The sequence below is a fragment of the Phocoena sinus genome, chromosome 6 (genome assembly GCF_008692025.1).
Source record: "Phocoena sinus isolate mPhoSin1 chromosome 6, mPhoSin1.pri, whole genome shotgun sequence".
NCBI classification, from domain to species: Eukaryota; Metazoa; Chordata; class Mammalia; order Artiodactyla; family Phocoenidae; genus Phocoena; species Phocoena sinus.
In genome coordinates, this window is record NC_045768.1 from 67,367,495 (window position 1) to 67,379,865 (window position 12,371).

Below are 12,371 nucleotides of genomic sequence, written 5' to 3' on the forward strand. Positions count from 1 at the left end.
CTGCTTTGCGCAAAGTATATCTAGCAAAAGGTTTTAAAATGATAAATCCTCTCCTTTTACGCTCATTGCTCTTAGGATGAAGGCCTTCATTTGGCCCAAAAAGGCCTGCAGTGTCTGACTCCTGCCAGCATCTCCAACATCATCTTGGGTGCCTTTTCCTTCCCTCTCTAATCTTCATTCATGCTGGGCTCTTGGAGGAGCCATGCTTACCCCGGGACCTTTGCACATCCTCCTCCTGGTCTCTTCCTTGCCTGACAAATAAAAGGCATTCAGGGCTTCCCTGGTGGCGCAGTGGTTGAGAGTCCGCCTGCCGATGCGGGGGACGTGGGTTCGTGCCCCGGTCTGGGAGGATCCCATGTGCCGCGGAGCGGCTGGGCCCGTGAGCCACGGCTGCTGAGCCTGTGCGTCTGGAGCCTGTGCTCTGCAACGGGAGAGGCCGCAGCAGTGAGAGGCCCGTGTACCGCAAAACAAAAAACAAAAAACATTCAGTAAATACTTTCCAAGTGAATGATAGAGGTTAGAAAGTAGCCAGAATCTTACATGGTGGTGGTGGTGGAGATGTGGTAGGCAACAAGCATATAAAAAAGGCACCACTTCTGTCTAATCACCAGTGTTTTAAATGGGTATGGAATAGGCCAACTCTTCCTTTTACTCTCCTTTCTTATTTTCATCGTAGTCTTATCAACAGTCTTGCCAGCATATTATCTTAATAATAATTTTCAAAAAACTGTTCAAGGTACTGTCGGAGAATGTGTCCAGAGCTGCTGCTGATTATCCTGTATCCGTATCCACGTTTTGCCATCAGACTTTGCCACCAGTAGAGGGGTATTTTGAGGGAAGGAAGAAAAGCTAAGCACAATGATCGTTCAGGGGAATGATACCAAATAGAACTGAAATAGGAGAAAAATAAGCAGACCAAATTAGTGCACAGGTTGGTGTACTGATCCACTGCCTGTTCGTCTGCTCATACATTGCAGGCCAACCTGTGCCGGCGCAGTGCTGGGCACTAGGAAACAGAGATGAACAAGACCGAGATCACTGCCTTCTAGGAACTCTAAAACGTTGGAGAGGCATTCAAGTAGATGATGATAGTACAAAATACAACCTAACAAGTGCTGAATAGAGTTTGACCCAGTGTTACCGAACCAAACTTGGGTCCACTCGCCTGATGTGCAGCAAAGCCGAGCTGCTGACTCCAGGTTGTGGTGAAGGAAATACAGTGTTTATTGCCGGGCCAGCTAAGGAGACTGGGCAGCTTATGCTCAAAAGACCTGAATTCCCCAATGGCTTTTAGGGAAGGGTTTTTAAAGACAGAGTGAGGGAGTGGATCATGGGGCACCTGATCAGCTCGTGCACAGTTCTCTGATTGGTGGGTGGTGAGGTAATCCTGTGAGGTCACAGGGATCAGCGTTTTCAGTCCTCAGGCTCCAGCTGGTCTGGGGGCTACGTGCTCCTGGTCATCACGTAGTTAGCTTCTTCCACCTGGTGGAGGTTTTAGTATCTGCAAAACAATTCAAGGACATGGCTAAGGATATTATCTGTAGCCCCTGAGGAAGAACTAAAGTTTCTTGACTAACCTATTATTATTTTTTCTTGCTTGACTGTTTTCCTTTGTTTCTGCATTTTCTCACTTTTCTGATTAAATTTGTTCTTTGGAACTCGGGGAAAGCCTAGGAGACTAAAGCTTTTCTACAAACAAGAGGCAGATGGGGGATATGAGGGGTGGGGAGTCTGTCCTTGGGAAGGCCCTACAGTGTCTTGCTCAGTGTCACCAGGGCTGTGGGAGCACAGAGGAATTTGGACATCTTTACAGGGGAAGGTACAAGTGACCTAGTGACGATTTGATCACAGTAGGTACATAGGCACAGGAAGAGAGTTACAGATTTATTATTGAAGGACAGTAAAACCTAACTGATATTAATCAAGTCTTGTTAGTTACCAAGAAAATGCTTAGCAATGATTTTTAGCAATATAGACAGTTACGGAAAGCAAGTTAAATTTTTAAAAGAACTTTCGTACATTAAACTATCCTCTGATGTTGCAGATTGGTGTCTATTGATTACCGCTAACCCAAGTAGACTCTCTCCTGGAAAACAGGATTTTTCTTTTTTTTTTGCTGTACGCGGGCCTCTCACTGTTGTGGCCTCTCCCGTTGCGGAGCACGGGCTCTGGACGCGCAGGCTCAGCAGCCATGGCTCACGGGCCCAGCCGCTCCGTGGCATGTGGGATCTTCCCAGACCGGGGCACGAACCCATGTCCCCTGCATCGGCATGCGGACTCTCAACAATTGTGCCACCAGGGAAGCCTGGAAAACAGGATTCTTATTGAGTATGGGAATCAAGGGACCTGGGTTTCAGTCCTATCTCTGGTATGACCTGGCTGTCTGACCATAACGTAACTGTTTATCTCAACCCCATGTCCTCAGTGCTCCCCACTCCTGCTCCTCTCCCTACCCTCCAGCACACACAGGTACCCATGGGATGATGTAGTCCCAACAAAAACACAATTTTACTCCTGCAGTGCTTCTATTCTGAGGGGTGACCAGACTCCCTCCTTCCTGCAACGTCACCTCAAATAAGAATTGGAATCCCTTATTTTGCCAGGAAAACCCCAACCCCCCCAAAGAAAAAAACATACTGTGTGCCCTCATGAATGTATTCACCTTCCTCTCACATTCTCCTACTTAACCTCTACTTGCTAACTCCATGAACCGATATAACACAGAACTCTGGCTACGTGAGTTGATTTGATAAGAAAACTTAAGAGGTCACTTCTGAAAAATGGGTTCTCAGTATAGCATTGCATTCTGAAATGTAAATCTCCAGTTCATCTTTAACTGGTAACGAGTGCCCGCAGGAACACCATTTTGCTCTTTAAAGTTCCTCATCTGGGTCGATGCCGTATGTATTAATGGCCTTCAAGCCTTTATTTGGCCTGGATTTGGGGAAGTGTCTGTGTCTTCCTTCTACCACAAGTTAGTCCTGGGTAGACATATTTTGGAAGTCTCAACCTTACAGTCGCCATGTCTGTGATGTCACCGTGTTCCTTTTAGGTAACAGAGTCACGTGGTGGTTCTTATACAGTAACGACACTAATCCTTTGCATTGGTGAAGTGCTTTACAGTCAACAAAGCACCTACTCAGTCATCTTATATAATCTTCATAACTGTCCTGTGAGGTGGCTTTGAATTATCCACATGTCAGAAAACTTGAGAGGTAAAATGATTTGCCCAAGGTTATCAACCTAGAAAATAACACAAAATGTCCATCACCTTATGGATGGACAAAGAAAATATGGTATATTCATACAATGAAATATTATGCAACCATAAAAGGAAGGAGGTACTAATACCTGCCACACATGGATGAACCTTGAAAACGTGATGCTAACTGAAAGAAGCCAGAAACAAAAGACCACGTCATTATATAATTCCATTCATATGAAATATCCAAAACAGATATTTCCATAGAGACAGAAAGTAGATTAGTGGCTGCCAGGGGATGGGGCCTTGAATGGAGTTGAGGCTGCCTGCTAATGTGTACCAGGTTTCTTTTTTGGTGTGATGAAACTGTTCAAAAATTAGATTATGGTGATGATCACACAGCTCTGTAAATATACTAACAGTCATTGGATTGTATATTTTAAATGAGTGAATTTTGTGGCATGCAAATTATATCACACTAAAGTTGTTAAAATTTTTAATTCATTTTTCTTTTCCCTACACCCCAGAGCTTTAGGGAAGTGACTTTAGGAAGTGTCTTCTTGATACGTATTTGGCTTCACTTTTCCCTGTCATGAAAAGAGATGCCCAGCCTCTTCTTAAGTCAGTCCCTTCCAAATATTCCTCCATCTCTTCTCTCATGTCCCAATTGAACAAATAAGAGGACAGCCTTCTCAGGGTCCCTGTGTCCACCACTCCCTAGCTGACATTAGCACATCAGTAAGCCTGAGAAGAATTAAAAAGACAGTATCCTTTCCATAGTTTACTTTTTGGCATATTTTTATCAGAGCTTTGCAATCAGTCAACTCATTCAAGAGCAAGTCTCCCACATGGTTGGTTGAAAAGCACTGGGCAGAAACTTGAAAGGAAAGGAAGCCAGTAGTGCCAGCTTGGAGTGCTGGAATTGTATTTAGACCCTGTCCCCAATTTAATGTATAACTTTGAGCAACTCTAAGCCTGGAGGAATGCCAAATACTTCCCACATATATGTTTGTGTTTATATAAGTGTTTGTGTGTGTGTGAGAAATATAACTATTGGTACAGCATTGACTGAGGCAATAGGAAATGGGACAGTGAAGTGAGTAGTTTCTTTCCACACCTTAAAAGCATATTGGGAAAGAAGGGGTCAAATTAACTCTTAGATGATGTGGGATGCAGTGACATTACTCTGAACACATGCTCTAGCTGTTGCAGCAGGCTTGCCTGTGAAATATACCCTGCAGGGGCAGAGGACACTCAAAGTTCTAATAGTAGAAATAATGGGTAAAAAGCAAACCAGGAATTTGTATGATTGTCGAGGAGGGGAGCTTCCTCCACGTCTCCTTCTCCAACTTCAGCATGAGCCTACCAGGTGTGAATCACCAGAGTCGGCTGCAGTGCAGGCAGCAGACCTTGAAGCTTGAGGTAGAAGCAGAGTGGTGCATCTGTCAGGGCTTAGTCTTAGGTGGTGACGAGATGCTTAGCATTCAGGAAATTCTGCCCAGATTATAAACGAAATCTGTATCTGTATCTGCCTTGTCACTAAGGTGCTTTTAACATTTTTGGTTCAGATGATGGGATTTCTGTAGGTATGAGTTATCAAACTTGATATCTCAGACAGGGATCCATCTTTCTGAGTTTTGTGTTGTTATTCTGTGTTCCCAATTGAACCCCTCTATTAGCAGGTCAGTGATTTTTCTGTATAAGATGGTGGATCTGGTGTCTCTTTACTGAATGCCAAGTGGTTGTCCATCCACTTTCATGACTATCTCTGAGGTCTCTTCATATCTTCTCTTTATTGTTATTTAAGGTAAAGCTTACTACAGCTAAGAGCATGGTGCTAGCTTTCTTTGGCTTAGGAAGAAAGGAGGATTTATCTCGGGATAGAGCTTGGCTGCCACATTTGGTGATGTAAAATGCTATATAGAGAGCTGAGTGTGGATGCGTGAAATACTTGCAGGAAGTCTCTCAAGTGTCTTCAAATACCCATTGGCTTGCAGTTTGTCCTTGATGTTTGCTTTCTGCAAAGGTGAGGTACCTACCTTGAATGGATGGATGAAGGCTGTCCGAGCGTTAGTGATAGAAATGGAGCATATTCTGAGCTGCCTGCCCTGCAGCTGAGACCCAGCAACTGTCAGTTACTCTACTTTTTATGGGCATCTCCTCCTAAAGATGATTTATTGTCTTTTTTTTTAATTTTAGAAGGAGATTTGCATCAAAATAACCCTAATCTGAGAATCTGGGGGCCGGAAGGGGGAGAGTTCCATAGCATTTTCTCTTCAAACACTTTGCATGGTATTTTCTCTTCTCCTTCCTTTCCTAATTGTTATCTACCTTTGATTGTACTATAAGCAGCACTCCAGCAGGTAGAAATTGCATCAATTAGGGTTCTTCAGAGAAACAGAAACAGTAGGATATGGGGGCAGAATTTCTTCTTCCTCCAGGGAACCTCACTTTTGTTCTTAAGGCCTTTCAGTTGGTTGGATGCAACCCACCCACATTTTCAAGGATAATCTTATTTAGTTAAACTCAACTGATTGTGGAATTAACACATCTACAGAATATCTTCATAGCAACAGCTAGATTAGTGTTTGATTGAATAACCGGGTACTATAGCCTAGCTAAATTGACTCATCAAATTAACCATAATACAAATAGACATCAAATTTTAAATTGGAAGACATCTTAGAACTCTCCTGGTTATCTAACCACACCCTACCCCTGCCCCATTTAGTGGATGAGGAAACAGAGGTCCAGGGAAGTTTGGGATTTCAGTTCACACACACAAAAAAGGGCTTCCCAGCAGTTTCTCTTAACAATTGAAGGTCTGGTACTACTTCCCCTTGCCTTATCAGCTGAGTCATCAGGCATTAGGTTCTAGGCTATTCATTAACCAGGACTGAAATCCCAAATGAATTACTGGTACCTTTTTTTTCTCTTTTTGAGTTCTGATTTTTTTCTCGAGGGATTTTATGACTGAGCTTTAAATAGAATTTAAAAAAAATACTGCAGTGACATAATTCTAGCCCCAAGTCTTAGTGTCTATTTTTAGCAGACACTGTCTTTTTATGTTTTGTTCAATTTTGGTGGCTTATTGCAGTAAACTATGAAAATGTGTATTTTTTTCACTATTGCCAGGGATGGGAAACTTTATGGAAATACTCTCCCACTCTGTGAATCCCCCTTGCTAAATTACCCCTTATCTGATGAGGAACTAGATTATTTGGGGGGAGTTGAAAAATACAGAAGTGGTTATTGGTTTTTTATTCTGCACATTTTATATACTTAAAACTTTTTTCTTTTTTTCTGAAGGACAGAAATAGGATCACTTGTGAATGAAACTGTAGGTGATAGTATAAACTATGTTTCCAGGGAGGGACTGAAACTTGCATGATACCTCTCCTACCAACTCCCTTTGAGGGGTGTGTGTAAGTAATTAGCCACATAGTCCATGGGAGGTTCTCACTTTAGGGAAACAGGGCTTAGAAAGTTACTGCTTTTAACTCCAGTGAACCGCACCAGAAGCTCAGAGAACATCGCGCAAATTAATTTCTGCATTTTCTGTATAGTATTTGACAAGAAGCAAGATAGGCTGAAGGCTAGGGAAAAGGCCAAGAGCTTAGCTCACCTAAACTCACTTTAAAGTTTGTGGCTCCAGACATTCAAAGAAAATCATTTGTCATTCTATTGAATTCTTGGGGCAGGGGTGGGGGGAATCACTAGTTTTTAGATTTTTAGGAACCTTTCTATTTTTCTTCAATATAGTGAGAAATAGCACAGTTAGCTCAATTAACTCAATTTAGATAGATGAAAATGCCTTTACTCATTTTCTAAGAAAGAATACAACATTTCTTGACGGGAAAAATAAATACATATTTTTTGAAATTCACTTTCAAAATATCATGGCATTTAAGCATTCCAATTCAATGACAGCTAAGAAAAACTAGTGTGAAACCTATATCCCATAAAGTGTTATCCACCCTGCCTTTCATACATGGAAATACCACCATCTGGAAAAACAAGATCTACTTGTATTTAGCCAGATACCAAGAAAATACTGCTGTAATTTTGACTTTTCTGTTTCCTTCTGAATATTGGGTATGTCATCAAGTATTACCATTTAATTTTTAGGACCTAACCAATGAATAATAATTAAAGAACTTTCATTAAGATTCAGAGTATGGGCTTCTTTTATTTATTATCGTAGGTGATGCCTTTCTACGAATATTGGGAAAACAATATTTTGAATTTTCTATTTTTTTGCCTGTTGACAGCGAAGAAGATATGACACTTTACAGGGGAGGTAAGAGTCTCAGAAGGAAGACTGAGAACCAGTGCTCACTCATAGTTAAGGGTCCTCCTTCAATTTATTTTTGTCTTAGAATAATTCATTGAGATACATTTTTTTTTCAACTGATAATTGTCTGCTCTGCAAACACTGTGTTAGGTACTGCAGTCTCAGATGTTTTCAGACAAAGAAGCATGTGACATGATTCCCACCTTTTGCATCCTACAATAGGACGAGCAGAAGTTCTCAGCAGTTTTACTCATCGAGTAGCTAGTTCCAGGGAGTCCAGCAGATGATATGTTTCATTAAGAGTTCACAGGAAATCTAGTAACTTCCATCTAGGGCAATCAAGATGAAGATGGAGAAGGTGAAATCCGGGTGAGCAACTTAGAGAATTGATAGGATTTGAAAGTAAGAAAAGAGAAATAGGTCCAGGTACAAGGCAGAAGGAATTAACACAGCATATTTGGTGGATGCTAAGGAAACCCGGCTTTGTATAATGAATGATGAGACAAAGCTAAAGAAAAACAGGGACATTAGGCAGTAAATAACTTTGCAGTAAATAACTTTGCAGGGACATTAGGCAGTGACGTATGAATCAATTTGGTCTTAAGTCTATTGAATTTCACTTATGTGATTTTCAAGGAGACCTTTATAAAAAGTAGCTGGAGATACGGTAGTTGGATCTTCGGTGTTTGATTGAAATGCAATGCAGGGAAGAATCAGAGCTGCAACTAGAGAATGGAGTGTCTTTTGCCTAGAGTTGACAGTTGATGTGGGAGAGAGGGTGAGTCATTGTTGGAAAGCGGGAGGCATCCTTTGGGCTGGGAACAGTGGTCATTTATTTAAGCTGTCTCCTGCTGCTGGTTCCCTTGACATTTTTCTTATTTGGCATATAGAAAAAAATAGCATGAGACAACACTACTGCAGACTCAGAATTAAGACTTAATTTAAAACGTGAGTTGATTATATTGTTTATTTTCTTTTTTTGAAGAGAAAAACTATCCCTGAGTGAGGTAATCAGTCTTGTTTGCCTTACTTTATGCCTCCTTTCAGTCATCTTAACATTAACATTTACAAAACTACACTGTAGTTCAGTCCACAAATCTTTCCTGAGTATGTGTTGTGAGGAATACAATGAAGAATTAAGAAGAAGGTGAGATTTTCGGTTTGGTTGGAATACAGAATATATGGAGAGTGTAATAGAAAATAAGATTAAAAGTATAAGCTCTCAGGCCTTCCCTGGTGGCACAGTGGTTGAGAGTCCGCCTGCCGATGCAGGGGACACGGGTTCGTGCCCCGGTCCAGGAAGATCCCACATGCCGCGGAGCGGCTGGGCCCGTGAGCCATGGCCGCTGAGCCTGCGCGTCCGGAGCCTGTGCTCCGCAACGGGAGAGGCCACAACAGTGAGAGGCGTACCGCAAAAAAAAAAAAAAAAAAAAGAGTATAAGCTCTCAGTGTTGTGCTACATGGGTACAATTGAAGATTTTGAACAGAAGAGTTGATTTTAGACAGTACAGGTGGGCATATCGACTCATTTATACTGTTTTGTTTGATTCACATAACTTTTGCTGGTATTTATTTAAATAGGGGATCAATTTCTCAAAAAGCAAGCATATTAGCTAAAGTATACTAAACAGCATCGGAAATCATTCAATTCTATGAAATCTTGGTTTTAGGAACCACCTCACTGGAAAATAGTAGGGCAAAACTATTCTTAAATAAATGGTGCCAGATGAGGAAAACAAAACTCATCGTTGGCCAAATGAGCTCAGAGAGCCTGTCTTCCTCACCGTGACTCTTATACACAAAGGCAATAGAAGTTTTAGTAATGTTATTTAAAGAACAGGAGGAGAAAATGTTTGGCATACTCCTAAGGAGTGAGAAGATTGTTATTTAACACATTGTTTAATTCAATGCCTTGATATGTTTAGATCCTTTGTGACTTGGGGAAAAAAAATAGCCCAGAGAACAATGTGGATGTCGTTTTGAATACTCTTCTCTTTCCGTGAATCTAATTAGATAAGAAAATTTATATCAACCAAATAATCAGACCAGGACCAGTATCTACCTGTTAGCTTCATTCAGTATATTTGGTGAACTGTTTCTCTCAGAGCAGCTCAAATGTCAGCTTTTGTGGAGAATAGAAAGATTCATATTTTCTCTCTCTCCCTTCCTCTCTGTCTTCCTGCCTCCCCCTGCCTCCCCCTCAGTACTTAAGCCAAATAGTTAAAGCCAGTGGACTGATGAGTTGTCCTCCATGTGAGTTACCAGGACTAGTTCTAAGTTACTGATGGCCAGTGTGATCCCATTTGATATAGAGCCAGCAATTGTGGTGCTAACCTGTTGATGGATGCAAAATGGGAGGAAATTAAAATTACTCTCAGTTGAGCAATATGGGATTGAAAGTATTATATAAGCCCTTGTGCTTTTGATGAAGGTCATATTTTATGGCTTAGAGATGGCCAAAATGTGATTAACCCAAGGTTACCAGGATTCTCTAATGTTACTGTAAATGGAGACACTTCTCAGCTGCTTGGTTTTTGTGACAGTTTTGCAAATGAAAATTAAATATCTCATTCACGGGTCATGGGAGGGGTATGTCTATAATGATCCTCTTGAACTAAAATGGGGCCTTGTGATATAGTGAGTTCCGTGACATCGAAAACAGACAGGTAGAACTGAGGCAGTTGAGTCGGGGTTGTGTAGCTTATATTTCTTTATTGTGCAGGAGTTCACCAAGATTAGAGTTTCCCAGCCCAAATTTAACAGAAAACCACATACTGCAAGAATAAGACACAAGAGGGGCTTAAGTATGAGCTAAAATTGCCATCACTGAGCAAAGTGAAAGGGAGGGAATCAGTGTAAAACTCATAGTAAAATTAGTTTGGTGATAGGGAAAATTCGATATTAATAACCTTTAAGTCCCCTTCTATCCCTTTTTCTATAACTTAAACCTCAACATGCAGGTTATGTTACTGGCACTTGGAATTCCACTAGGAGGTTCTAAACTGAATCCTAAGGCCTTCCCATCCCCATTTCTGGGTTGGTAAACATCTTTAAGAAAGTAGGTAAAGAAGCTGACTTCTGGGCCAGATCACAGCTGATACAGGCTTTTTAGTTTTGGTGATAGTGATGCTATACAAAACCTGGATCTGCGCAGACTGTTGAAATAGTTGATAGCCATCATCACCTAGGATACAGGTTAAGTGAGAGTGCTGATGTCAAGGACCGAAGGTTAAAGCAGTGAATCTAGCTCTGGCCATCTGGCCCTTTGAATCTAAAGGAACTTCAGGCAGAAGTGGCCAGCACCACGGACAGCTCTTCAGTGCTGTGATGCAAATGCAAAGCCACCTAGGGTTTACTTGGGAAAATTGCCTTCCAGGTCCTGGTTCCACCTCTTCCTAGCTAAATATCCCTACCATGGACAGGCAGTTTAATTTACTCAAGCCTCAGTTTTCTCATCTGCAACATGGGAATAATGTCTGCTCTACATAGTCCTTATGGTATGCTTACTGGATGATAAAGTACAAGTCAAAGTGCCAGTTATACAAATTAAAGATGTGAATATTGTTTTTACTAACATTTCATTTTTAATCATTGACCTTTATCTGCCTAACATTGTACTATGTTAATGAAAATTGCTAGATTCTTCTCAAAGTACGAAACAACAGTTAAACTGATGGGAAAGACCAGGGTATTTAATCAGATATACAATTTACTGGTAAGAGAACGGAACTAGGATATATTGCATGTCTTGTAGGTTCACGCACTGGTTTTTATATTTACTATGCCATTTATTTTCATAACAACTCTGTGTACCATGGCAGTCCATTCCATGCCCTTCCATCATAGCATATTCCTCCTGTTAGTGCTGCTGAGGTGAAATCTGGGCCAGAGTGGTGATAGAATTCGGACTCTTGGTTTTCCCAAGAGTGATCTCTTCTAGAGGTTTTCCTGATGGCAGAAGGCAGGAGTTAAAGAAAGAACGTGTAAGGACTATACCTCAGCCCCCTATAAGGGGATATCAGAGCTTCCACGGCCAGAAAGATGGAGCCATGTATCCCAGGACCCTTTTAGAAGGAGGTAACCCAAGCTCACTTGGATGACCCAAGTTGTTACTGAGGTTGCCGCAGGTCTGGCCATGGTGGGGATCCTCTGCAAAGACCCTCAACACAGTGGCTATTAAAGGAAATGGAAAATTATACTTCATTGTCTGTGTGTGATAACTTTATGTAGCACAGTGACATCTTAGTAAAGAGCATCTAACGACCTTTACGGTTATTTTAAGAGGAATGAAATTCTGGTGTCATTAGCATTTAATATTTCCTGTCTTTGATGAAATTAAAGTATCTTCCTTGTGATCCCTTCATAATTTTTATTAGACTTAATTTGAGTCTTTATTTCAAAACAGAATAGAATATCTAATCTTTTAATGAACATGAATTCTACATGTGGAAAATGACCATTGGCATATGTAAATTGATGAAAATAAAATGTATGATAATGGGAATTGATTGGGTAGCAACGAAGTGCCCTCAGCGTCTTTCCACATGGTTTATCTTATGTATATAAGGATGTAGACAGCTACAGGGAGATTTATAAGATCTGAAGATCAGCTAGGCTGATATTTTTCATACCAATTTGATAGATGCTTGTGATTATCTGTTCAACAGCCCATTGAGGAATAGGTTGAAGATGTAGCAGTTTTCTACCTAGGTAGCATTTTAGATCCATTATCAGAGGGAAATGATTATTGTATGATGCTGTTTTCCCTAGGAACTTTCAAAACGAAAACGTTAGTGATTTGATAGTTGTGTGATGATTTATATAATAGAAAGAGCACTAGGGTTGAAATCAGAAGATATAAGTTTGAATTCTTGC

The 12,371-nt window shown here is 41.0% G+C and overlaps 1 protein-coding gene across 1 annotated transcript in view; it reads left to right on the forward strand.

The window, feature by feature from the left end:
• SH3GL2 (SH3 domain containing GRB2 like 2, endophilin A1) overlaps window positions 1–12,371 on the forward strand; it is a 208,191-nt gene that overhangs the window by 125,065 nt on the left and 70,755 nt on the right. The gene's annotated exons all lie outside the window — the stretch shown is intronic.